Source organism: Anabrus simplex, chromosome 14 (genome assembly GCF_040414725.1).
Source record: "Anabrus simplex isolate iqAnaSimp1 chromosome 14, ASM4041472v1, whole genome shotgun sequence".
Lineage (NCBI taxonomy): Eukaryota > Metazoa > Arthropoda > Insecta > Orthoptera > Tettigoniidae > Anabrus > Anabrus simplex.
This window is the reverse complement of record NC_090278.1, coordinates 36,409,281-36,435,595: the sequence shown is the minus strand read 5'-3', so window position 1 is coordinate 36,435,595 and position 26,315 is coordinate 36,409,281.

Here is a 26,315-nt window from a genome sequence, read left to right as displayed (position 1 = left end):
TTTAACATATGTATGGTTACATCAAGAACATCACGGGAGCGTTATGACATCCTCAACTTTGAAGTTTTCATATAATATTTTAAAACTATGTTCATATCGTGCACAGACGCTCCAATTATTTGCGACGTCATTTAAAATTCAACGTGTTTTTATGGCATACAACTCATGTTAACCATTTTAAGTGTACTTTTAAGGCAAATTTTATTTAAAATGTTTATTAATCCAGATACCTTTCTGAGTTATATATTTCTTTGAACTGATGATGATTCCAAGATAATAAAAACTAGTCTTCATTTATTAAAGGTATAAATGTTACACGTTATATAAAGTGTTGAATGGTGGAACATCCCTCGATTGATTCCTATTACACTCAATTACAAGTCTGTAATTACAAGTGGCTCAGACGGCAGCGCGTCGACCTCTCACTGCTGGATACCGTTGTTCAAATCCCGGTCACTCCATGCGAGATTTGTGCTGGACGAAGTGGAGGCGGGACAGGTTTTTCTTCGGGTACTCCGGTTTTCCCTGTCATCTTTCATTCCAGCAACACTCTCCATTCTCGTTTCATAGCATTTATCAGTCATTAATATCACCTCTGGAGTAGCGACCCCATTGTAATAATAGCCTATATCTGGTTCATTCATCACATCCCTGACCCGGTCAAAGACTGGAAAACAGGTTGTAGGTTTTCATTTTCGTTTTTCACAAGTCTGTAATGGAATGGAAAAGCAGTTGTTTTAAAATTATTTTTTCAAATATTATCTCATAAAATTGTATATACTCTGCTGAATGAAATAGTGTGTAATTTATCATGATACGCTACTCGTAAACATTTTAAAACATCATTTTGGAATAGTAATGTACACGTGAGAAATTTTACAACTTTCTTCATGCTTCCCTTTGAAGTTACCTATTTCTGTAACCGTTTGATCTAGAAAGCTATGGTTTTCACTCATCTGTTCCAGAATTACGTGTGAGAAGTTGCCGGCAATGTCATAACAAACACTCAGATAATGTTGAATATAGTCCACGGTGTTTTTAGGTGCTGACATTGGTAAATCTGTGAGCAAACATTGTGTCTTACTTCGAACCCTGTTTCTAAAAATTACCGGGCGAGTTGGCCGTGAGGTTAGGGACGTGCAGCTGTGATTTCGCATCCGGGAGATAGTAGGTTCGAGCCCCACTATTGACAGCCCTGAAGATGGTATCTGGTAAGACCGCAGTTAGAGTATGGCTCCATTATACTGGAACCCTCACCAGGACTACTTTATACGAGAACTGGTAACATTCAAAGGAAAGAAGCACGATTTGTTCTGGGTGATTTCCGACAAAGGAGTAGTGTTACTAAAATGTTGCAAACTTTAGGTTGGAGTAAGGAGACGAGATGATTGACTATGTGATATGTTCTGAGCTGTCAGTGGAGAGATGGCGTGGAATGACAGAAGTAGAAGAATAAGCTTGAGTGGAGCTTTTAAAGGTAGAAAAGATCATAATATGAAGAGAAAGTTAGAATTCAAGAGGACAAAACTGGGGAAAATATTCATTTATAGAATTAGGAATAAGGTTGGTATAAATTATCAAGGGAACTGTTCGATACATTTCTAAATTCGTTGAAAATATTTAAGGAAAAGCTGGGCCACAGCACTGAATGCAGATAATTGATGATTGATAGATTGATTGTTTTCCGTGGTTTCTCACTTTAGTACCAGGCTGTACTTTAATTAAGGCCACTGCAGGTTCCTTCCTACTCCTAGGCCTTTCCTATCCTATCGCCGCCATACGACCAGTCTTTGTCAGTGCGACGTAAAGCAACTTGTAAAAAGAAAAGAAGTATCTACCTCAGTCATGGCCATCCATCAATACTTCACACCACAGCCTTCACGGTAGCATGGGGTCACACATTTTGTATCACTAATTTCTGATGACCCCCACCCGTAAGACATACTGTACTTAGATCATCATACTGTAGCTTTTCTTGTGATCATTTCCCCAATAAGTTATCGGTTTTCTTAAACCTTTGGTACTCTGGTCCTTGTGTCTTTACCCTTGTCGCCCACTATCTGTGTTGTAGATCGGCCCATGTATGAGGGCCATCCAGAAATGTAGTTTCCCTATTTTATTTAAAAAGAGACACCGTAGCTACATGAGAAAAAATATTGACAGCCGAAATAGCAACGTTGGAGTTATTTTTTGACAACCAGAATTGAGACACTTGTGATATACTGGGATCAACTTTCGTATGCCGGCCCTGTACAAGTCTGCCGTCTGGGAATGGAACCAGTGTCTTATATTCGCCTTCAGCTTTACGTCCGTGTGAAAATGCTGACAGGAGGACAGAAATTTCTTGACGTTCAAGAAAATATGATAAAAATCACTGAGAGCAATATCAGGACTGTACGGTGGATGATCTAACAGCTTCCAGACGACCTCCTGTAGAACACTTGCTGAGTGCCGAGCATTGCCATGGATCAGCACAACACCTGCACTCTTGTTTTGAACGGTCCATCGCAATTTCTGTAGGAACCTTATTACGGACCAAACCTTGTGTTTTGAACGGTCCATCGCAATTTCTGTAGGAACCTTATTACAGACCAAACCTTGTGTTTTGAATGGTCCATCGCAATTTCTGTAGGAACCTTATTACAGACCAAACCTTGTGTTTTGAATGTCCATCGCAATTTCTGTAGGAACCTTATTACAGACCAAACCTTGTGTTTTGAATGGTCCATCGCAATTTCTGTAGGAACCTTATTACAGACCAAACCTTGTGTTTTGAATGGTCCATCGCAATTTCTGTAGGAACCTTATTACAGACCAAACCTTGTGTTTTGAATGGTCCATCGCAATTTCTGTAGGAACCTTATTACAGACCAAACCTCGCAGGCGACGGGAGAAAGAATACGAGCCGCCATTTATAGCCACTGCTGCTGACACCAGGAGTGACTTGTCCGGCCGGTATATGATTGCTACGTCATAGAACTGCGACGCAGTTTATAAGAAAATAAATAGGGAAACTTAATTTCTGGTTGGCCTGCGCATCTTCTTTTAAAATGCAATCAGTAAATCCAGGAGAATTGCACCGGTTTCATTTGATATTCTACTTGATAAGTGATCAGTTGAGCCTTGAGTTAGCTGGATATGGTTTTTGCTGAGCCTAAACAAATTCCAAATCTCAATTGAGCATAATGTCAGCTAACCAACTCATTAGTAAACTGACAGCGCAGACAACCATTGAGCAGCCAGTGTCAAATAAATTCTGTTAACACCAAGGAGCATAAGGGAAGCACGTACTAGGTTGGGAAATTCAGTCTAGAGGCACCCAATTGAAACAAACAAAGTTGCAGATGTGTTACGCTATGTATTTAACCCTTGAATAGTAACATACGTAAAATGAACGTGTATGCATTATATAATTGCGCACTGCTCCTTCCCGCGTTACCCCCAGCAGACCAACTCCATACAGTGCTTCCACTGTAATAATGGCGTGTGGCCTCCGAAGAAGCCTGGTGCGGGTCTTTTTAGTTGACCCAGTATGAGCGACCTGAGCGTCTATGAGGATAGGGTCCTACCTATGATGAATTCTAATGCTGAAGGTTAAAATCCTCGACCCGGCCGGGAATCGAACCCGGGACCCTCTAGACGAAAGACCAGCACGCTAACCATTTAGCCATGGAGCTGGACAGTGCTTCTACTGATGAATGTGGATGATGTCATCACAGCAGAGTTCATTTTCGATAAGTCACTGCTTTTTTGTCTTAATACGTATTGTTACTATTGACGCATTATTGTTGGTATGTGCAGTAAAATAATTAGTATGTAACAGGTTCTTCGATGTTACCGTCTGCGGGTAAGTTGCTCATTCTGGATGGTTGCTTTATAGTTACTAGGCATGTGGCTTTCCAGGACACAATGGATAAATGAAGAGAGAAGCAGAGGGAGTTCATTTGCCGTATTTTTGATGACCTGGATAAACATGAGAGCAGGGAATAGAACCATTTAGAAACTGACTGTGAGCCCGAAGACTCTCAGATGACGATCCGAACTATTCACCCTGTGACGATGGTTCCGAAAATAATCTTGACTATGTTTCAGATTTACGAGCTCCTGTTGAAATTCAGCCAAATGAGCGGCCATTGAAAGGGACATCTCAAATAAGAGCTAGGAAGAGAACAGAAGCGGCTACTTCGAACAGCTCAGCTTCAGCCTTTCAACTTCTAGAACGGCTTTTTTATTTGACTGTGAAGTGGTAAGGATCGGCATACATGAAAAAATACTGATTCAAACACAGGAAAATGCCCAAAAAAGAACATGGGTCATATCCGACCAGGATCTACATCGAACTTAGGTGTTTTGAATTCTTCTACTTATTATTATTATTAACAACAAATACATCGCAATAGCAAAATATTCCGGTGGCAATTGTCACTTACAGTAGCGTATTAATAAAGTTATTTAACGAATAAGAACAAGCAATTCCGTGGAAGGAAAAATATTGCAAAAGATTCTACAAGTTTAACATTATAAATCCAGCATCAACATAAAGAAATTCTTTTTGTTTTTTGTTTTTTTTTGGTAGTTGCTTTACGTCGCACCGACACAGATAGGTCTTATGGCGACGATGGGACAGGGAAGGGCTAGGAGTTGGAAGAAAGCGGCCGTGGCCTTAATTAAGGTACAGCCCCAGCATTTGCCTGGTGTGAAAATGGGAAGCCACGGAAAACCATTTTCGGGGCTGCCGAAAGTGGAGTTCGAACCTACTATCTCCCGAATACTGGATACTGGCCGCACTTAAGAGACTGCAGCTATCGAGCTCGGTTAAAGAAATTCACACACAATTTAAGTATTTCCAGTGCTTAACAATACTGTAGCATGAGCTTTATACGAGCTTAACATTACAAGTGATGATAAAGTAAATTTAAAACATATTACCCTGCAACAAGAACATAATGCAATCTATACTTCGTAATTATGAAATAATATATTAGTTCTGGCAACAATATGTTTATTATTTTAGCGTAGGTACGGACATGCGCGTAAATATTACATATGTTAGTATTGGGCAAATAGCGAATAAGTTTAAAGAGGAACGTAAGAGGTATGACCATTCAAAGAATGAAGTATTCGGTAAAGGAGGAGGACAAAATGTGAAGGACGTGGAAATGAAATACAGTGAAATCTGCAACACCCAAACGTTTTATGACAAGACGTCAAAAGGATGCAAAGACTTTAACAAATAGTTGAATTTGTCCTTACTATATTTTTTTAAAATTCCCTTGCTGGAGAGATGTAGTGTTTACAGTGCACTATGTCTTCTGGTATGGTATAGAATACATTTGTTACTTTCATTGACCTGTCTCAAACTCATCCTTGGCTTTGACAATATGAAAGTGACTGAGTATGAGTAATGCTAGTAATACCATTCCTTATGCAGCCAGTTCCTGTTATGAAAGGTGTGAAAATGTCGCTCATATGGTCAGTTGATGCATGCATTTCAGTAGGCTTGGCAGACTGATATGTAATAGCAACTTCTGGCTTGGTGAGGAAAGCAACGGGAAACTACCTCACTCCTCATTTCCCTAGTTCGCCTCTTTAGTGATACCTAGGCCATCTATGACAGCTGTTGACATAGCTGTGGAGGATCAAACCAGCCTTCGGGCTGAGTACCCAATATACATACATATTTTTTAAATGTGTCTTGTTCTTATTTGACAGAAGATGTCTCGAAGGCGGGACGAAACATATCTCAGCTTTATAAAGACGATTCCCAGTATTGTATAAGTGACATACGTATTTCACAAGTTAAAACTAATGACAATACGGGCTCAGGCATGTAATTCATTATGTGTAGTTTTGGAAACATTCTTTCGAACGGTGAAAATCGACACTCTTCACTTCAATGCCACACAACAACAGCACTCCAAGCTGGATGCCCGTCAAATGCACACTACACATCGACAACAGCGCCCCCTGACCACTCACATATCCTACATGGCCGATCTGCTGCGAGTGTCTGGACTACGTTTATGTACAGTGCTCGTATCTGTCATGACTCTTAAGCTTCAACCATCGTATCTATATAAATAAAATCATAACGACCGTGTGTCTATACATTGACTATTTGGGCGAAATTTTCATTGGGTTATCCGTTTCAGGTGTAACAACGACTATCTGCATATTTTTTCGTTTTGGTGTTTTTTTGTCTGTTTGTCTGAGTTTAACTTGAACTCTGCTGGATATATTTCTACCAAACTTCATATTTATAGTCCACCTGTATTTGCGTAGGTTTTAGGGTCAATATTGTTTCTAAATCCCTGAATCGAATGGGAGTTTATACAAAACGAAAACCGTGATTTTGCACTCCCACAAAATATACACAACCAAACTTAAAGAAATCTACCTGTCTTAATGGACATCAATTTCTCATGTGCATCATTTTGATACGAGGATTAATAAGGGAGATATCATTAACGGACCGTTTTTCAGTCTAACTTCGAGTGGACTTTTCTTTTTGTCCATTTGTCTGTTCGTCCGTTTGTTGACTTCTTATAACCGAGAAACTACTCTATATATTTCTTTCCTTCTTTCTTAATCTGCCTACAAGCAAGAGGGAAGGCAGGAAGCGGCCGTGGCCTTAAGTTAGGTACCATCCCGGCATTTGCCTGGAGGAGAAGTTGGAAACCAAGGAAAACCACTTCGAGGATGGCTGAGGAGGGAATCGAAACCCCCTCTACTCAGTTGACCTTCCGAGGCTGAGTGGACCCCGTTCCAGCCCTCGTACCACTTCTCAAATTTCGTGGCAGAGCCGGGAATCGAAGCCGGGCCTCCGGGAGTGGCAGCTAATCACACTAACCACTACACCACAGAGGCAGACCTCTATATATTTCTACCAAACTTTATATATTTCCTTGGGTAGGTATTAGGGTCAGTATTATTTTTAAATCCAGGATTGGTTTGGGGGTTAATAGGAAATCCAAACAGTGATTTTACCCTCCCACGAAATATACATGCCCAACCTTAATGGAAAATGTTTCTTCTCATGTGCATTTTTTTGATAGGAGGCTGTTGAGGGAGTTATCATTAAAGGACCCTTTTACGGGCTGTCATTGTCATTTCAAGTTGGGTTAAATGGTTTAACTAAAGAGCCATTTTACTCTTTTCGATAGAGCAGATAATATGAGAGGTTATCGTTAACGATTGTTTCATGAGCCTTCCGCCACAGCGCCACTCGCGGTTTCAGAAGAACAACAACGCTCAACTTCGGACCAGGGCTGTGTCGTTCAATAAAGTCTGTGCTCTACCCCAATCTGTTTCCACTTTGTTCAGATTTATTGTACTTCACCTTACTGCTCTCGTAGAAGAATATCAGTTTAACATGCCGAATTAAACATTTGAATACAGGCATGTAACTTCGCATAAATTCATGAAGGAATCGTGAAATCCGTCTACGCAGCAGGTATTAATGGCAATTAATATGTCACCGCTGCACATCAGGCGACAGGTAGCTGACCTGAATTTCCTTCACGGGATCTTAAATGGGCATTACCGCTCGGAACATCTTGTCTCACCCTTCTTTCTCCGTGTGTTTTCCCGCTCCACCAGAACCAAAGACTTTCTCCACATTCCCCACACTCAGCACTCAAATACTTCAACGATCTTTCCTAATCCGCCTCCCAACACTCTTTAACAATATTAATAGGAGACAAGCATCAAATAAAAGTGTATTCGAGAGGTGTGTAAATAGTCTCTTAAAGATAAGTTAATGTGAAGGGATTATACCGCCATCTTAACCCACGACGAGTTGGCTATGAAGATGGACATTCTCATGGTTTTCGATTTGGACAGTTGTTATTAGTAGGCTGTGTACCTGATCTTGTTATATTTTGTTATGAAAGTTTACGTTTGTTAAATATTCTGTTGACAGTGGAAGTGAAATTTGCTCAGTGTAGCTGTATCTTGTGCTTCGTGAATAAATAAATAAAAATCGATTGCCAATTCCCGTGCGAAGAACGGGTACATATGCTATCTTACACGCAGTATATTTGTATAAAAATGGTACTTTCTCAAACCACTTAATTTACTCGGATACTACCCATAGCATGCGTAACTTGTTATAGCAGCAAATGGGGAATAGACTTTCTCTATATACAGTTCATGTATGCCTGGAATGGGGGTTTGCGCTTTGGAATTCTGTTGCATATAAATCGCACAGTTTTGGCCGCAATGTTCCAGTAGAACAATACAAAAAATTACGGACAATGAGAGAATGAGAGGGTATGCAGTGTTAGATATAATGATGACGCAAAGTTATGCGGAAATAGCAACATTATATTAACTACTCTGCCGTATAAATCCGTTCGATATTCTCCCTAACCCACATACACTCTCAGTTGAAAATGAATATTTTCTGGTTAATAACGCACTAGCACACATTCACAAAAAACGAGAGAAATAATTGTGAATTTTAATAGAGGTAGCGCGTTTCATCTATTGAAAATAAATATATTGAACTCCAAGAATTGTTTGTCTCTTTTGTTTGCGAATTTCCCGATCCACCTTCAAAAGAATGGTTTTGTATAAATGAACAGTATTTCTGCGCTCACCGTGAACACGTGTGTTTTCATCTATTCGTAATTTGAATCTTAAATAATAATAATAATAATAATAATAATAATAATAATAATAATAATAATAATAATAATAATAATAATAATAAATTTATTCAATTAGTTTTTAAGTCCATGTTACATCCAATGATTCTACGCATTTGTATATACACTTCTTGCACACCATTTACGGTACCAGGACCGCCTCCATCTGGTCCATCATTGTTTGCAAGTCGTCCGTCCACAACTCGTTATCCAAGTTGCCTCGTCTGAAGTCGATTAGCACACTCTCACATGTTCTTTTTAGTACAATGGTCTGTAGGTAGGCCTGTAGCTGTTTGCTCACTTCCAATTGGTCCATGTGCTTCTTGAACAAGTTGGTAACTAGCCCGTCCCACGTTATTACCACAGGGACCATCGTCACCTTGGCCCCATTGTACATAATTGAGAGTTCGTTGGCTAGCATCTCGTACTTTCTTCCTTTAGTGGTTTCAGTCTGTTTTAGGATATTTTTGTTTGTGATTCCAACTTCAATTAATAGGATTTCATTCTTTACAAGGTCATGTATCATCAGATCCGGTGTATTGTGTTCAATGCGAAGCTCAGTCTGTATGATGACGTCTGACTTTGTTCTAATTCGCTGATTGGATATAACATCTTCAACTTTATAGTTCTTTACTTTCTTAGAATTATTCAGCCCATACTTTTTGGTGAACATGAAATGCAAGCATCTGACAACATCATTGTGGCGTTTCTTGCAGTCCAAATTAAGCATTCGTCCACATTGTGTTGCCAGGTGGTCTAGTGTCTTATTGCCCTGGTTGCAGTGTGGGCACCTCTGGAATATACTCCCATGACCAAAGAAGATGTTTCTGTCTTGTAACTTACAGAACATTCCTTCTTCCTGTGGAGATATATTCCCCCTCATTAGCCATAACGATGACTGTTTTACGTCAACAAATTTCTCCTGTTGTTCACGGAACAATGTGGAATGCATTGACTTAGCCATGATTCGATCCATAATAATAATAATAATAATAATAATAATAATAATAATAATAATAATAAGGAAAATATTAGGTCCTCTAAGAATTGCAGAGTGTTGAAAATTAAGAAGTAACAATGAAATTTACCAGAACGTAGAAAACATATCAGAAACAATAAGAAAAAGGAGATTGCTATTTCTTGGACACATTTACAGAATGGATGACAATAGACTAACTAAACGAATCTTCAAGTACCTTTGGGAAAAGAAATCAACTACCACCTGGATTCAAGAAGTCAAGAAAGACCTGGAAAGGAACAACATACGACAAGAAGAATTATTGGAAAGAAAGATTTTTAGGAAGAAAGTCTTACAAATGGAAGGATTCCAAGAGAGGAAGGAAAAGACAACAGGCACAAAGTGGACTAAAGACAGTAAAAAGAAGCACAGTGAAACAATGAAAGAATACTGGAAGAAAAGGAAAGAACAACTAAGGAGGAACAATTGAAATTGTAACGTGGTCCTTAGAAGGCCGGAACGCAATAATAATAATAATAATAATAATAATAATAATAATAATAATAATAATAATAATAATCTTTCTTTTCCTGCCGCTTTTTCCCACACCTGTGGGGTCGCGGGTGCGAACTACGTTGCACATGTGGATTTGGCCCTGTTTTACGGCCGGATGCCCTTCCTGACGCCAACCCTCTATGGAGGGATGTAAGCACTATTGCGTGTTTCTGTGGTGGTTGGTAGTGTAGTGTGTTGTCTGAGTATGATGAGGAGAGTGTTGGGACGGACATATACACCCAGTCCCCGAGCCAGAAGAATTAATCAGAAGCGATTAAAATCCCCGACCCGGCCGGGAATCGAACCCGGGACCCTCTGAACCGAAGGCCAGTACGCTGACCATTCAGCCAACGAGTCGGACAATAATAATAATAATAATAATAATAATAATAATAATAATAATAATAATAATAATAATAATAATAACTAGCGATGAAGGCTGCTCGTAGCATTGGTTATAAATAGGTCAGATAACACGTCATGATATGCCTCTCCTAGTCATGTTGTTCAATAAGAAGCGCCTTAGGGCATGACGCAGCAGTTCGTGGTCTGAATTCATCCATTCTGATGTCCTCATACCGCCTGTTCGGTAAAAGTCTATCCATATATTCGCTTTCTTTATCCCGAAGTTGTTGACGCAAAGCTTGGTATTGTGTCGTAGAAGACAATAGTATTTATAATCGCAGTTCTGCTGTGTAGAACGGTTGTCTTGTAAGCTCATAGGCCAGTCTCGAAGAAGAGTTATTCTGTCAGGCAGAGAACTTTTTTTTAAATACATGGGTTTGACTCTTTCTAGTGTAGCTAGGTTATACTTCGATAGGTGTTCCCAGATAATGTCTAAGGCATATTTTATGATGGGGTCTGTTTGTACGTAGACTTTTTTCTCTTCGCAGCATGCAAGTTATTAGGAATGCTCTGCCATCTGTTGAATATATTTGGAAGCTGGGAAAGGTTAGAGAATCAGAGTATTTAGCAGGGAATAGTATTCTTCCGTGATCATCCAACTCGTTGGCTGAATGGTCAGCGTACTGGCCTTCGGTTCAGAGTGTCCCAGGTTCGATTTCCGGCCAGGTCGGGGATTTTAATCGCTTCTAATTAATTCTTTTGGCTCGGGGACTGGGTGTTTGTGTGCGTCCCAGCACTCTCCTCTTCATATTCACACAGCACACTACACTACCAACCACCACAGAAACACGCAATAGTGATTACATCCCTCCATATAGGGTTGGCGTCAGGAGGGTCATCCGGCCGTAAAACAGGGCCAAATCCACATGCGCGATACAGTTCGCACCCGGGGGAGAATTGCGATGTTACAAATGGTGGCTTTGCCGTTTGCTCTCGGGCTCGAAATGGTGGCACCACATTTCGTCCCCTGTGAGGATACGAACAGAAACTAATACCTTTCCTCGTGGTGCCGCTGCAGGTTACTCAGACATGGCGCCATTCTGTCAGTCTTTTGTCTCTCTGTCAGTTGATGCGGAATCCACTGTGGAAATTCAAGCGATCTTTGATAATGGCGTGCACGGATCCATGCCTAATGCCGAACTGAACACGAACTTCTTCCTCCGTGATTCGTCCGTTGTTTCCAGATAAGGCCATCAATCCATCTTATCACACCAGGAGCAATGGCTCGAAGGGCAGTTGTGTACGTCCTTCTCGGAATCTCCTATGCCACACAGTCGTCAGTTTCGCTCCAGCGCCCTCAGCCACCAGAAAACGAATCAAACTTCTCTGTTTTCTTTTGCTTGCCTCTACTTGTACAGTTGGACGAACACACTAGACCAGTCTGCGCACCAGCAAAGACATAACCCAAGAACTGCGTGCACCTGTGAGTTGTCACCACGCGGTCCTCCTACCATAGAGATGGCTGTATCGATACCTAATAACAGTGTTGCCACCTTTCACGCGGATTGTGTGTTATGGCGGGTGCTCGGTTTTCATATGACTGCCCCTTATATTTCCTTGCCTTCCTCAGTGGCGCTTGCCTACCTGCCGTAAGAGGCGACTAAAATGGGAACAGGGGATTTCAACTTAGGAGTTATGGGTTGATGAGCATGGTTCAAGTAGCTGAGTCTGGCATTGATTGCTCAACTCATGCCTTCTTCCGATGCTGAGGTTATAAGTTTTTCGAGGCCTAGGGAGTCTTTTGTTTACATGACCTTCGTGGCCCTACCTTCGGTTTTGTCGATACCTTTATTTTCTTTTGCAGGGCTGAGTGGCTCAGACGGTTGAGGCGCTACCCTTTGACCACAGCTTGGCAGGTTCGACCCTGGCTCAGTCTGGTGGCATTTAAAGGTGTTCAAATACGTCAGCCTCGTGTCGGCAGATTTATTGGCACGTAAAACAACTCCCACGGGACAAAATTCCGGCACCTCGGCGACTCTGAAAACCATAAAAGTAGTTGGTGGAACGTCAATCCAATAAATTATTATTATTATTATTATTATTATTATTATTATTATTATTATTATTATTATTATTATTATTATTATTATTATTAGTTTGAAGCCTCTGTGGCTCAAGTGGCAGCACGCCGGCCTCTCACCGCTGGGTTCCGTGGTTCAAATCCCCGTCACTCCATGTGAGATTTGTGCTGGACAAAGCGGAGGGGTGGGACAGGTTTTTCTCCGGGTACTCCGGTTTTCCCTGTCATATTTCATTCCAGCAACACTCTCCAATATCATTTCATTTCATGTGTCATTCATTAATCATTACTCCAGAGGAGTGCGTCAGGCTTCGGCAGCCGGCACAGTTCCTATCCTCGTCGCTAGATGGGGGCTTCATTCACTCCATTCCTGACCCGGTCAAATGACAGGAAACAGGCTGTGGATTTTCTTTTTTATTATTATTAGTTTATAACCATCAGAGACTAGAATAAGCAACATTTACACATTTTTAGAAGCTTTCTTTGCAGCCCAGTATCGTCTGTCTCCTTTCTGCTGTTCTTCTTCACGAAATCCCTTGAATTGTTAACAATGTGTTCACGATTTAATCCCATTTTTTTCAGATCTCCCTGAAGCATTTATCACATGTGTTTGGTCTACTATCGAGTATGGTAAAAAAGTTCGTAGTCAACCGCTTGTCATCCATTCTAAATACGTGACTGTATAACTTGAGTCATCGCTTCTTGATGGATTCCATCAGTCGTTAGGTTTTCTGATAAAGTTCCTCTCGTCCTCGCAACCTGTATTGTCCAGCCACCATCTTTGGGTCCATTATCTTTGGAAGGATCTTCCTCTCAAACTTCTCAGCTTCCCTCAGACCAGCCTTTCCAGTAACTCGGTGGCATTCACTTCCATAGAGACAATATTATTATTATTATTATTATTATTATTTTCTTTTTTATTCGTTGTGCCCAACTGTGGAGCGCGTTTGAACTTATTTTACACAATGTTTCTTCTTCTTTTCTTCCCAATATCTCTTCATTTTTTACTGTGTTTCTTTCTGCGTGTTTCTGTCCAGCCTGTATGTTTTCTTGTTGGTTTCTCTGAAAATTTATGTTTGTTTACTAAGCTTCTAAATTTCATTCTATCTTGAATGGTTTCGTCCTCAATACCCATTTCTTGTAGATCTTCATGCATTTCTGCTAATTAATTGTTGCGGATTTTCAGGGTTAGAGCTAGATTTAGAATTTTCTTTGTCAGCCTGTTGTTATCCATTCTGTGTAGGTGTCCGTAGAATTTTAGTCGTCTCTTTATGATGGTATCTGTAATTTTTTCTGTGAATTGAAAAATTTCGTGTGGTTTCTTTTTCATCCAAATTCCATTTTCGAACTTTTGTCCTAGGATTTTTCTGAGAATTTTCCTCTCTTGTTTCTCAATGCTTTTCATTTGTGACCTGCCGCCAATGATCAGTGTTTCAGATGCATAAAGTGCCTCTGGTTTGATGACTGTATTGTAGTGTCGTGATTTTGCATTTTTTGATATACATCTTTTGTTGTATCTGTTCCATGTGATTTTGTAAGCCCTTGAATCGTCGCTTCTTGATGGATTCCATCAGTCGTTAGGTTTCCTGATAGAGTTCCTGTCATTCTCGCAACCTGTATTGTCCAGCCACGATCTTTGGGCCCATTATCTTTCGAAGGATCTTATTATTATTATTATTATTATTATTATTATTATTATTATTATTATTACTTATTGTTAGGGCCACTGAGGGCCGCGAGATCTCAGCTGTTTGTCTTCTTGCGGGCCCACCAGGTTTTCGTCCTTTGGCAGTGTGCTTTCTTCCATGCATCAGAATGGACTTGCTTCAGTCGAGTTGGGACTTCTTTTTGGTGAACCTGTCTAAGTTGATGTTTGAGTGATGCTCTGAGTTGAATGTCTGTTTCAGATTCCGTACTTTAAGAGATCCTTATCGATCTCCACCAACCAAGGAGAAATCGTTTTGAGATTTCTGGAATAAGATAAGAAACGTTTACAGATTCCTTCAGCTGGCAACCTGAAGAGGTGTGCTTGTTACCTCTCGGCGTGGGTGTATATTTCTAAGTTGCTCGGAAGTTTGTAAACACTATATTTGAGGTTGGGACCAAGAATTTTTCGGGTGATCCTCCTTTACTTAATTGTCAGTTTTTCAAGCAGGCTATGCCCTCGAAGTGTTAAATATTCTGCTGTAGGTCTCATTACATTTAATTTCGACTAATTTCTGACTAAGTCGGAAGACTGTTTCAATATCTTTAATTTAAATTACGACTCCTCCATACAATCAACACTTTTAATATTTATGTAGTATATTCTATCTTATTTTTACAGGCGTACCAGTTTCTGTCTCTTACAAAGACCTTCCGCAGCTTCAAGGATAACCTTAAAACTGTGCATCACTATAGTCCAGCCCCGCGGTGTCACGCGGCGGTCCCGGGTTCGATTCCCGGCTGGGCCAGGTTTTTAAATTGTAAATGATTAATATCACTGGCCTAGGGACTGGGTGTTTGTGTCATCCTTAAAGTTCCTTTCCTCACATTCAACACTCTGCAGTTCCTCCATTCCAACTTCACGCGGGTTCATATCAAATGGTGCAAGTAGGGGCAAAATATCTCCGTAGGTCGACGCCCCGAACAAACAGCATTAAAAATACATGACTATAAATGATAAAAGCTCTGTGTTATAAATTTACAATCCTAACTTTTGAGGTTTGGTGTTCCTTAATTAGGCATACCATTTACATGTCCATTTTTTACACTGTAGAACTTTTTATTTTTGTCGTAAAACTTTTATGAAAACCACATTAAACACATTAAACTCATTAAAATACAGTTTTAAGAGTTTTACTCTTCACTCAAACTTACACCAGCTTTAATAGCAATTATTTAAATATTATACACTCTCTAATTTAGTCTTCTTGTGAATGTAGCCTCTTGTTTTCAATATTATATTATTGGTGAATAAACTATAAATCTATAACAAACACTTTCTAAAATATCAAGTATTTGAGAGGCAATAAACTCCCTAAATGTCGTTGTTTCGATTTAGCTCCCTTAGTTTGAAAGGTGGCTGCTGAATGTTGTCAAAGGCGGAATATCGTCAAGTCTTTGGTTTTATCATCCGTCAAATGCGCCAGCTTGAAATTGGGAAATGAACCACATTTCATCACTGGTTTAATTTGAAACGGGATATTCTTCTTTCCCGTGTTGACCTTCTCACTGGGGGACGGTAAGTGACTGACTTGTGGCTCTTTCAAGCTTATTGACACGTATGTTTACAAATTTCGTTAGGTCTTTTGGTGACGAAGGGATAGGAAAGGGCTAGGAGTGATAAGGAAGCGAACGTGGCGTTAATTAACGTACAGCCCCAGCATTTGCTTGGTGTGAAAACAGGAACCACTACCTTCCGAACGCAAGCTGATCGCTACATGACCCAAATCGCGCACCCATTGGCTCATTTTCGAAGCATCGGACCTCTTCATCTGATTAATGTTAAAAAAGGATTATTGCCCAGTATTACTTCCTTTTTAAACTATAATCACCACCACCATCGAAGCCTATTCACATCAGTTGCCTCTTCCAAACCTGACTCGGCAACTTCCTTTTCTCTTGTACAGTGTCGAACATTTCAGCGTTGTTCATCCTCCTTGTCAAATTTCCTTTCTGCTCTTTATGCCAACACCAGATTTCGAAAGTTTACAACCTCTTGATATCCTCCTTATTGGGCATCCAGGTTTTCGGTTAACAAACCAAACGTGTGCTATATTTATCCGTTTACGTAGGCTGAGGGAGATTGTACAGTGTGGCACATGAAAAAGTAACCCACATCCGACAATGGTACGGCAAGATGAAGGAGCAAGTGGATTCCTTTACTCACTTACGTACAAGTTATAACAGATGTTGAACGTCGTCCCCTTTCATGGCTACACAACTTTGGGCATGTTGGCTGATACTTCTGGCATCTCCGTTTATTAGTATTTTCTTCATTTCATTCACGGTATATGGTGCTGGCGTAGATATGTTGTTTTAAGTTGGCAGCACTTATCACTCCGAGATTTTAAGAAGGGAATCTCCTGCTGTATGAGCAGGGGCCGAATCTTGTTGAAACCACGCACGCGATTTTCTTTCTGCCGTCACCTGATAGAAGAACGGCATCTAAATGTCATTTTCATATGACGCCTCATTTACTGTTGCATTGAAGAAAATAAGCCCGGTTATTAATCTTGCACTCACAGCACACCAAACACCAATCTTCCAAACATAGTGAGAGAATTCATAAACACCATTAGGATTTTCTGCTCACCAATAGCGAGAGATATAGAGCCCGGAATTTTATGCATTAATAGGTTAGAATGCAAACTTACTGAAGCGAGAAGCAAGTATAGTCTGCCTTCACAACGATTACGTTATGGGGTTTGCATAAACATAAGAAGTACAGCCCATCAGAACCCCTATAATTTATGTTGCTCTTTCTACATTGTGGAAGAGCAGGTTGGCCGACATTTCCTACTAATGAAATTAGTTTGCAATCTAACCTATTACCGCATGAAAATTCGGGCTTTACGACTTATGACTGTTCACTTTTACATACAAAAGTAGGAATACCGTGTTGTGACGATAACTGTCTCGCCATGTCAACAGTCCGCCTCTGTAGCGTAACGGTTATTGTGCATGAGGGTGTTCCTGAAAAAAGCCGCACCACCTCGGGATGAGGACACAGCTGAGATCCACACTGGCGACTGATGCTTGCCAGGCCGAATACATGCAGGCTGGTAGCTGCGCGCGCGTCCCGTACTGCAGAACCCGAATCGGAGACTAAAACGCTTCTTCGACCGTCTTAGTTCATATGAGAGTCCCTGCATGCATGTATATATTTATGAATAGGGATCGGATGTTTAAGACCTAAAAATAACCCACATAAGCAAGCAAATATGACTTCAAATGTGACGAAATACGACGCAAAAATTACAAAATATGACCCGAAAATGATTATTCTAAATTTGGACGTTTTAAAATAAATTCCTTTGATACACATAGGCATTTATTCTTTCTTTCATATTGATTTTCTGAATATACATGTTTAGCAGTTATTCAAGTCAACTGTCCTTGATTTGCTTATCAAACATTTGTGAATACGTACCTACAAAGTGCTAAGTTCGCTAAGGTGATCAGACCATACAACATTTTGAAAGTCAGAACATGTTTGTACGCTGCATTGATGCTCTGAAATAGGAGAAAACTAGCAATTAACTTATTTTTAAAAATATTTTGGAACGTTTCAGCCCAGATTTCATTAATATTATTCAAATGCGTTCAATTTTAAATTGAGTATCAGGAAACTAATTAAGTATATGTCTTTCAATACACTACAGTAGGGCGGCAGGGCCTAGAGTGCAAACTCACGTACGTTGTTCATTCTTCTCCGCGGCTGGAATTGAAGTGTATGACAAGATTCATGTTTTGTGAACGCTTGTACGCATTCAGTAAGTTGAAGATGATTTTGCACAGCTACAGCTGTTGTCAAACCGCCGAAATATGACATTTCTACGAAAATAGCACAAAATATGACCTTATGACAAAAATAGCCAAAATATACATTTATATGACGAATTAAGATCACTTAGTTGTAACGATAATCACCTGATTTGCACCAAAATCCAATCAGGCAACAAATAGAGGCAAAGAATATGACTTTTCCTGAACATCCGATCCCTATTTATGAATTTACTGTATGTATGTTTGCTTGTAATGTAAGATGTATGGCATTATTTTAATTTTTATTATTCAGAGCCCCGTGGTATAGGGGATCTTGCTTACATATTAAGTCCCTGCTTCGGTTCCCGACTAGTCCAGCTGTTATAATTCTAGACGGAGGGATTAAAAGGGTATTTCTCAGCCTCATGAGGCCAATATTTGGAGGTGTCTGAAATAGTGGTTATAGTCGGGTCTCTGAATCCACCAGGGCTCAGAATATCGTCATTCCTAGGCCTTATACCTACAGTTGATCTGCTTGAAATGCTGTCACCTTCGTAGGTCCTGTGTATCACTATCAAGTTTATATTTTAATTGACAACTGATTAATATTTGATGCCAAAATATTAGTAATGTCGCACTTATATTGGAGGTTGCCAAAATGCTCTAAATCGATCCGGCATATTCCGAGGATCTGGGCCTGGCGCTAAGTGGGTTAACACCGCTGGGCGTGCCAGGAATAGAATCCAAAGCCATCGTCTAGAACCGCTACCGTACAAGACAATTCTGTAGATGTTTTGTGTTAATGAGGGACTGCAGTTAAATTTCGAAGAGACAGCTCCATATTCTTCTTCATTTCTTTTATGAATTTCTAAACAATTCTCGTAAATTATCCAAGTTCGTTATCAGCGTCCTCTTCAAAAATTAAGGAGTTTCATAACTACAATTTTGAACTGTTACAATTTAACTGTTATCAAAACCGTATTTAAAACACATGCACATATTAATAAGATATAACCCCACACAAAAATTGGAGTTGATTAGTTAGTTGCTTGCAAAATTATTGGCAAATAATTTTCATTTTTATATTTCCATAGAAAATGCTCCTTGCGGGATAGTTTTCATTTTTTGGCCTATAATTTGGCAGACTTGTCAAAAATACTCATATATGTAAGAACAACTGCTGGATTAGCATTAACTATTGGAGATCTATTTTTCAATTTTTCATTTTTCATTCAATAGGCTAAAATCTAGTTTCGTCCTATTTCAGGAGTAAAAATATGAAGGTAATAATCAATTTATAATAAGAATTACTTTTAATTCCTATAAATATTCAAACATTCTCTGAAAATTTCAGGTGTATCTGATAATAACTCTGTCGCAAGGAGTATTTTGTGCATGTCAAAGAGCTGAGAAATTTAAAGGTAGATCAAACAATGATAGTTTTAAGAAACGTACTTGCTTTAAAACTACCCTTTACTGTAAATTACTCCCTCAGATGTCTTTTTCCTCTTATGCACAGCGTAGGCCTACTACAAGGTATATATAAAATAACATGTCCTGACTGACTGACGGGGAGTGGGTACTGAAAAAGGAGTTTAATTCTTTTTATGGGGATACTTATGTTTCAAAACTGAATATATTTCAGACGTGGATATTGGTATTTGGAATATCCTTTAAAAGTAAATAAACACGCACTTTTTAGGAGAAATCAACTTAACGGGGGGGGGGTCTGAAAAAATTGAATTCTTTTTATGAGGATACTTCTAATATATAAAAAACTGAAAGTGTTACAGACGTGAAAACTGGTATTTGGAATCTCCTTTAAAAGTAAAGAACCACGTATTCTTTTGTTTCGGAAAATCCACTTAAGGGGGTAAGAAGAATTGAAAAAGCGAGTGAATTCTTAAAATGAGTACCGGTATATCTACTTTATATGTTAGAAAAATAACATGTTATAGACGTGAAATTTGGTATTTGGAAAGACCTTTAGAAATATAGGAACAAGTATTTTCTTTTTGTTTTCGGAAAAGGCGCTTAACGGGGGTGAAAAGAAGTGAAAAAAAGTTGAATTATTTCTTACGAGGATACCTATATCTAAAAACTGAAGATGTTACAGACGTGAAAATTGGGGTTTGAATCGCATTTAAAAAAAAGAAACATGCATTTTTTTGAAAATGCACTTAGGAGGAGGTGGGATTGGGGCAAAGACTGATAAAGGGGTTGAATTATTTTTATGGGGATACTTATATTTCAAAAACTGAAGAAGTTACAGACGTGGAAATAGGTATCTGTTTTAAAAATAAAGAAACACATTTTTTTTTCGACTTGAGAGAAGACTGTTTCTCACACGCCAGTTGACAGTTCTATTTCGCATGGTCATCTTAGCCCCAAAAGGCAATGCCACAAGTTTGGTTCACACAGACTTTCTTGTGTAAATGAAACTCAGTTGTTCGGTGAGTTTTTATACTTTAGGGATTTTCAGATACAAAGTAATGTCTTACTACAGTACCGAGGAACGATTCATTTGATGAAATTACGAAATCCACGCTAGCGAAGCCGCGGATAGCTGCCTGTACTGAATATTCCAACGGGAATATTGAAATGGCGGTCTGAAAGAACTTTGAAAGTAATCTCGTGTCCTCATCCCGAGGTGGTGCAGCTCTTTTCAGGCACACCCCCATTGGGGGTGATCTGCATGTACCATTACAACCACATACCAGCCCTCCTGCCATTCTTAAATTTCTGGCAGTATCGGGAATCGAACCCTGGTCCCCGATGACGGCAGCTAATAACACTAACCGTTACGCTACGCAGGAGGACACTTTGAAGAAAATTTTGTCTTACAGCGTGAGAGAAAGCGGCAAATCGCTGCCCTTTAAATACGGCCTTTAAAGATTTAAAAATTGCGTTAGGGCAGATAACGGGATTTGGAAGAGGAAGAATTGGGGATTTTTAAGGTTAAAAATTAAAATTCGATTTTTTGGTAAACAATCGCAACGATTCGGTTCCGACTCCCCTTAATACAGAATTAAATGTTTCATCCTAAATCGATCGATTGAATAGTTTAATTTTAATCTGCGGTTAAGTTTTTCTAATTTCAGTTCACCTGTGGAAATGTCTACTAACTACGAGAACAAAGTATAATTTTGTAAGTGAATGGAAACGCATAGCTTGGGGCGTGGTATCCCACTGTATGTTTCCCGTTATGCTAGTAATAGGTTGAACCAATTTAGCAGGGGTTCATTATTTATTGCCGTGTTCAGAGATCCGCCATTAGCGCCCAGTGTGTGGTCAGCTGGGCTCAAGCAATCCGTCTCCCGTTCCATCAGCACATTACTGTTACGTGACACGAGAACATAGCCGGCTAGACCCCTACTGTCAGGGGTGGTGCACGAAACAGCGTCTGAGGGATGTCATCCTCCAAAGTCCTGCCACTCTCATCCCTGGGGCACTGTAACATTACCATTCTCTACAATACTGACACAGTCATGTCTAGAGCAGGACTAGAACACTGACACATTACCATTCTCTATAATACTAACACAGTCATGTCTAGACCATGACTAGAACACTGACACATTGCCATTCTCTATAATACTAACACAGTCATGTCTAGACCAGGACTAGAACACTGACACATTACCATTCTCTATAATACTAACACAGTCATGTCTAGACCAAGACTAGAACACTGACACATTACCATTCTCTATAATACTAACACAGTCATGTCTAGAGCAGGACTAGAACACTGACACATTACCATTCTCTATAATACTAACACAGTCATGTCTAGAGCAGGACTAGAACACTGACACATTGCCATCCTCTACAACAGTAACACAGTCATGTCTAGAGCAGGACTAGAACACTGACACATTACCATCCTCTGCAATACTAACACAGTCATGTCTAGACCAAGACTAGAACACTGACACATTACCATTCTCTACAATACTAACACAGTCATGTCTAGAGCAGGACTAGAACACTGACACATTGCCATCCTCTACAACAGTAACACAGTCATGTCTAGAGCAGGACTAGAACACTGACACATTACCATCCTCTGCAATACTAACACAGTCATGTCTAGACCAAGACTAGAACACTGACACATTACCATTCTCTACAATACTAAGTCATGTCTAGACCATGACTAGAACACTGACACATTACCATTCTCTATAATACTAACATAGTCATGTCTAGAGCAGGACTAGAACACTGACACATTACCATTCTCTACAATACTAACACAGTCATGTCTAGACCATGACTAGAACACTGACACATTACCATTCTCTATAATACTAACACAGTCATGTCTAGACCATGACTAGAACACTGACACATTACTTTCCTCTACAATACTAACACAGTCACGTCTAGACCAGAACTAAGACACTGTAACATCACCATCCTCTACAATACTAACACAGTCAGGTATTAAAATGTCATTATTTTTTGGAAGATGTTCAGTGGTCTTTGAAGTCGATAATAAATGAAGGAAACTGGAAGTGTTAGAAAGAAGAATCACAAGAAAATTCTTTGGTGCCAGGGAAATAACAGAACAATGGAAATTAAGAATCAGGAAATATACCAAAACATAGAAAATATGTACATATTTTGTGTGCTCAGCGCGCTGGCTGGTTTGGACTTCGACAGCTCGGTCATCACCCGTTAGGTGGCCAAGGTATCACTGAAGAGGCGTACTAGAAAAATTAGGAGTGAGCTAGCTTCCCGTTGTTTCCCTCACTGAGCCAGAAGTTGCTATTTAATTTCAGCCTGCCAGGCCCACTGAAATGTCCACATCAACCGACCCTACGAGAAACATTTTCATGCCATTCATAACGGGGACTGGCTGCATATTACTAGCATCACTGCATGCTGTCATAGCCAAGGATGAGTCTGACACAGGTCAATGAAAGTAACAAATTTCTTCTAGCCTACACCGGAAGTGATAGTGCACTGCAAAAACTAGGGTTTGCCAGTCGCATGCATATAGAAAATATAACAGAAACAATAAGGAAAAGGAGATTCTTATTTAAGTCAAAAAGCATTTGTTAGCGGACAAAGTGTGGGTCACTATGATATTACAAACGTAAAATTAATAAATGTTCTCATTTTTCAAACTTAAAAAAAAAAATCGGAATCGCTTCCGGTCTAAATGCAGTTCCAGAAAACCGGCCTAAAATCGCCTGTTTCATTACTCATTTTCGTTTTGCTTCAAATATTAGCCAGATTATGTTATGTGCATAATTCTTTCCGTAATGTGTTCCTTGGTTCAATAGCCTTAGGCGTTTTTCGAAAAGTGTCCACTCCAAATGTTGTTATAAGGGCTGAAGTGAAATTATGCATTCACTCACGTTATTGGTAGTAAAATGCAAACTACTGATCTAATCGACCGAATAAGGATGACTAAGAAAAGGATTGTGAATTTGAGGAATAAATAAAAATACATCCTCACACTTTAGTATATTTTATTTACGTAAATTTCGTAACTCATATTCCTAGGATGTTTTCAGCATTGAGTTACTTGCGTGAAGGGCTAGAAATATGGATGTTTTGGTCGTATCTATAGAATGGATGATAACAGATTGACAAACCATATATTCATGTACCTTTGGGAAGAAAAGTAAAAAAATGAGCTGGATACAAGGCGCCGAGAAAGATTAAGAAAGGAATAAAATAAGGAAGGAGGAAACTATTGAAAAAAATGACTGTTCGAAGAACGGAAGGATTCCAAGGAATAATTAGAAGGAAACACGGGCGCAAAGTGTAATGAGTAGGGAACAATAAACCATAGTTCGATGATGAAGAAATAATGGGAAGAACGTAAGAGGAAACGAAAGGGAAGAATGAACTGAAATTGACGTATGGTCCCTAGCAGACGTCATTGTAAAGAAGAAGAGGAAATTAAATGTATTTTAATATTTTTGTACCCTCAATTTTTGTACACAACTGTAAGCTGAGCTGCTGTAGCTCGATAAATACGATTAGAATCGATTTATGGTGCTTTCCAATGATTTCTTTGAAGGATGAGGATATTATAAGTTTCCACCCCTGCTATTTATGCAACCGTTTCTACAGCGCAGTAAGGTTAGCTGCTGTCGCTGGTAACTAGATAAATGAGAATGCAATCGATCTCTGGTGATTTGCGAAGATTTCTGTCAAGGTAAGGATATTAGAAATTTTCACCCCTGTTCTTTATGCAATCATTTCTACAGCGCAGTAAGGTTAGCTGCTGTCGCTGGTAACTCGATAAATGAGAATGCAATCGATCTCTGGTGATTTGCGAAGATTTCTGTGAAGGTAAGCATATTAAAAGTTTTCACCCCTGCTCTTTAAGCAAACATTTCTACACCGCAGTAGGGCGAGTTGATGAACTCTCAGATCGTGCTAAATAAGATCGTGGTCTATCCTATTAGCGTATAAAAATTCATATCCTAATAATAATACCCACTTCTCGTGCTTGCTGATAAACTCAGTGGGACGCAGCCTGTTTCTATTAGTGCATTACATTGCTTGTGTTATAATGCTGCCCGGTCTCACATAAGCCGACAACAATGTGGTGTCGCGCTGCTATTGTTGCATTGTCTGCATGTTATTATGACATCACTAAAAACAATTGCCTGGCTAAAGCCGCACGCCGGACACTCTCTCCGGTGAGTACACGCCGTGTCAGCTAACACCGGAATAGGAAACATTCAGTGGCGGCAAACCCCGCTTATCACGTTCTCATAGTGTGACCCACTTATGAATGTTAAAAAGATTACTCATACATTGTTTGAATTTTCCTTTCAGAACTTGTGAGGCCAAGGAGAGACGGGTTATGAGACTGGAAATGTAATAAATCTGTCAAAATATTAGAATAGCTTATTCTTCATTATGATGAGGCCTGCTAGGGACCATGTTTCAATTTCAATTCATCCTTCCTTTTTAATTTCCTCTTCCTTTATCACTGCACTATGCTTTATTCTCCTCTCTTCAGACCACTTTCGACCGGTTTTCCTTTTCTTTCTTCCTTTGAAAGATTCCATTGTTAAAACTTTCTTTTAAAAGTACATCATACAGTAGTTCCCTCCTCTCTCAATTCCCTTCTTTCTAAATCGTTGTCTACCTCTTGTATCCAAGCTTGTTGAATTTTTTCTCCTAAAGATACTTGAATATCTGTTTTGTAATTCTGTTATCATCCATTCCACACGACCCAAAAATCCGCAGTTCTAGCCCTTCAGGTAAGCAACTCAATGTTGAAAACATCCCAGGGACATGAGCTACGAATTTTAGATAAATAAACTATAATAAAATATGATAATATATTCTTTCTTTATTCCTGAAATTACAATTCTTTCTTTAATCAACATTATCCGGTCGATTAGACACGGCCGACTTGATGCGTCGCTCTAGCTAGCTCCTTAGCGCACCGAGGGATCCAGTCGGCCGTGGATTAGATTAGCAGTTTGGCTTCTTCTACCACTACGAGCGCTAATGTGAGTCACTGCATTGTTTCACTTAAGCACCACTACGAGCGTTAATGTGAGTCAATGCATTGTTTCACTTAAGCACCACTACGAGCGCTAATGTGAGTCAATGCATTGTTTCACTTAAGCACCACTACGAGCGCTAATGTGAGTCAATGCATTGTTTCACTTAAGCACCACTACGAGCGCTATTGTGAGTCAATGCATTGTTTCACTTAAGCACCACTACGAGCGCTAATGTGAGTCAATGCATTGTCTCACTTAAGCACCACTACGAGCGCTAATGTGAGTCAATGCATTGTCTCACTTAAGCACCACTACGAGCGCTAATGTGAGTCAATGCATTGTTTCACTTAAGCACCACTACGAGCGCTAATGTGAGTCAATGCATTGTCTCACTTAAGCACCACTACGAGCGCTAATGTGAGTCAATGCATTGTTTCACTTAAGCACCACTACGAGCGCTATTGTGAGTCAATGCATTGTTTCACTTAAGCACCACTACGAGCGCTATTGTGAGTCAGTGCAGTTTCACTTAAACACCACTGCGAGCACTATTGTGAGTCAATGCAGTTTCACTTAAGCAGCACTACGAGCGCTAATGTGAGTCAATGCAGTTTCACTTAAGTACCACTACGAGCGCTAATGTGAGTCAATGCATTGTTTCATTTAAGCACCACTACGAGCGCTAATGTGAGTCAATGCGTTGTTTCACTTAAGCACCACTACGAGCGCTAATGTGAGTCAATGCATTGTTTCACTTAAGCACCACTATG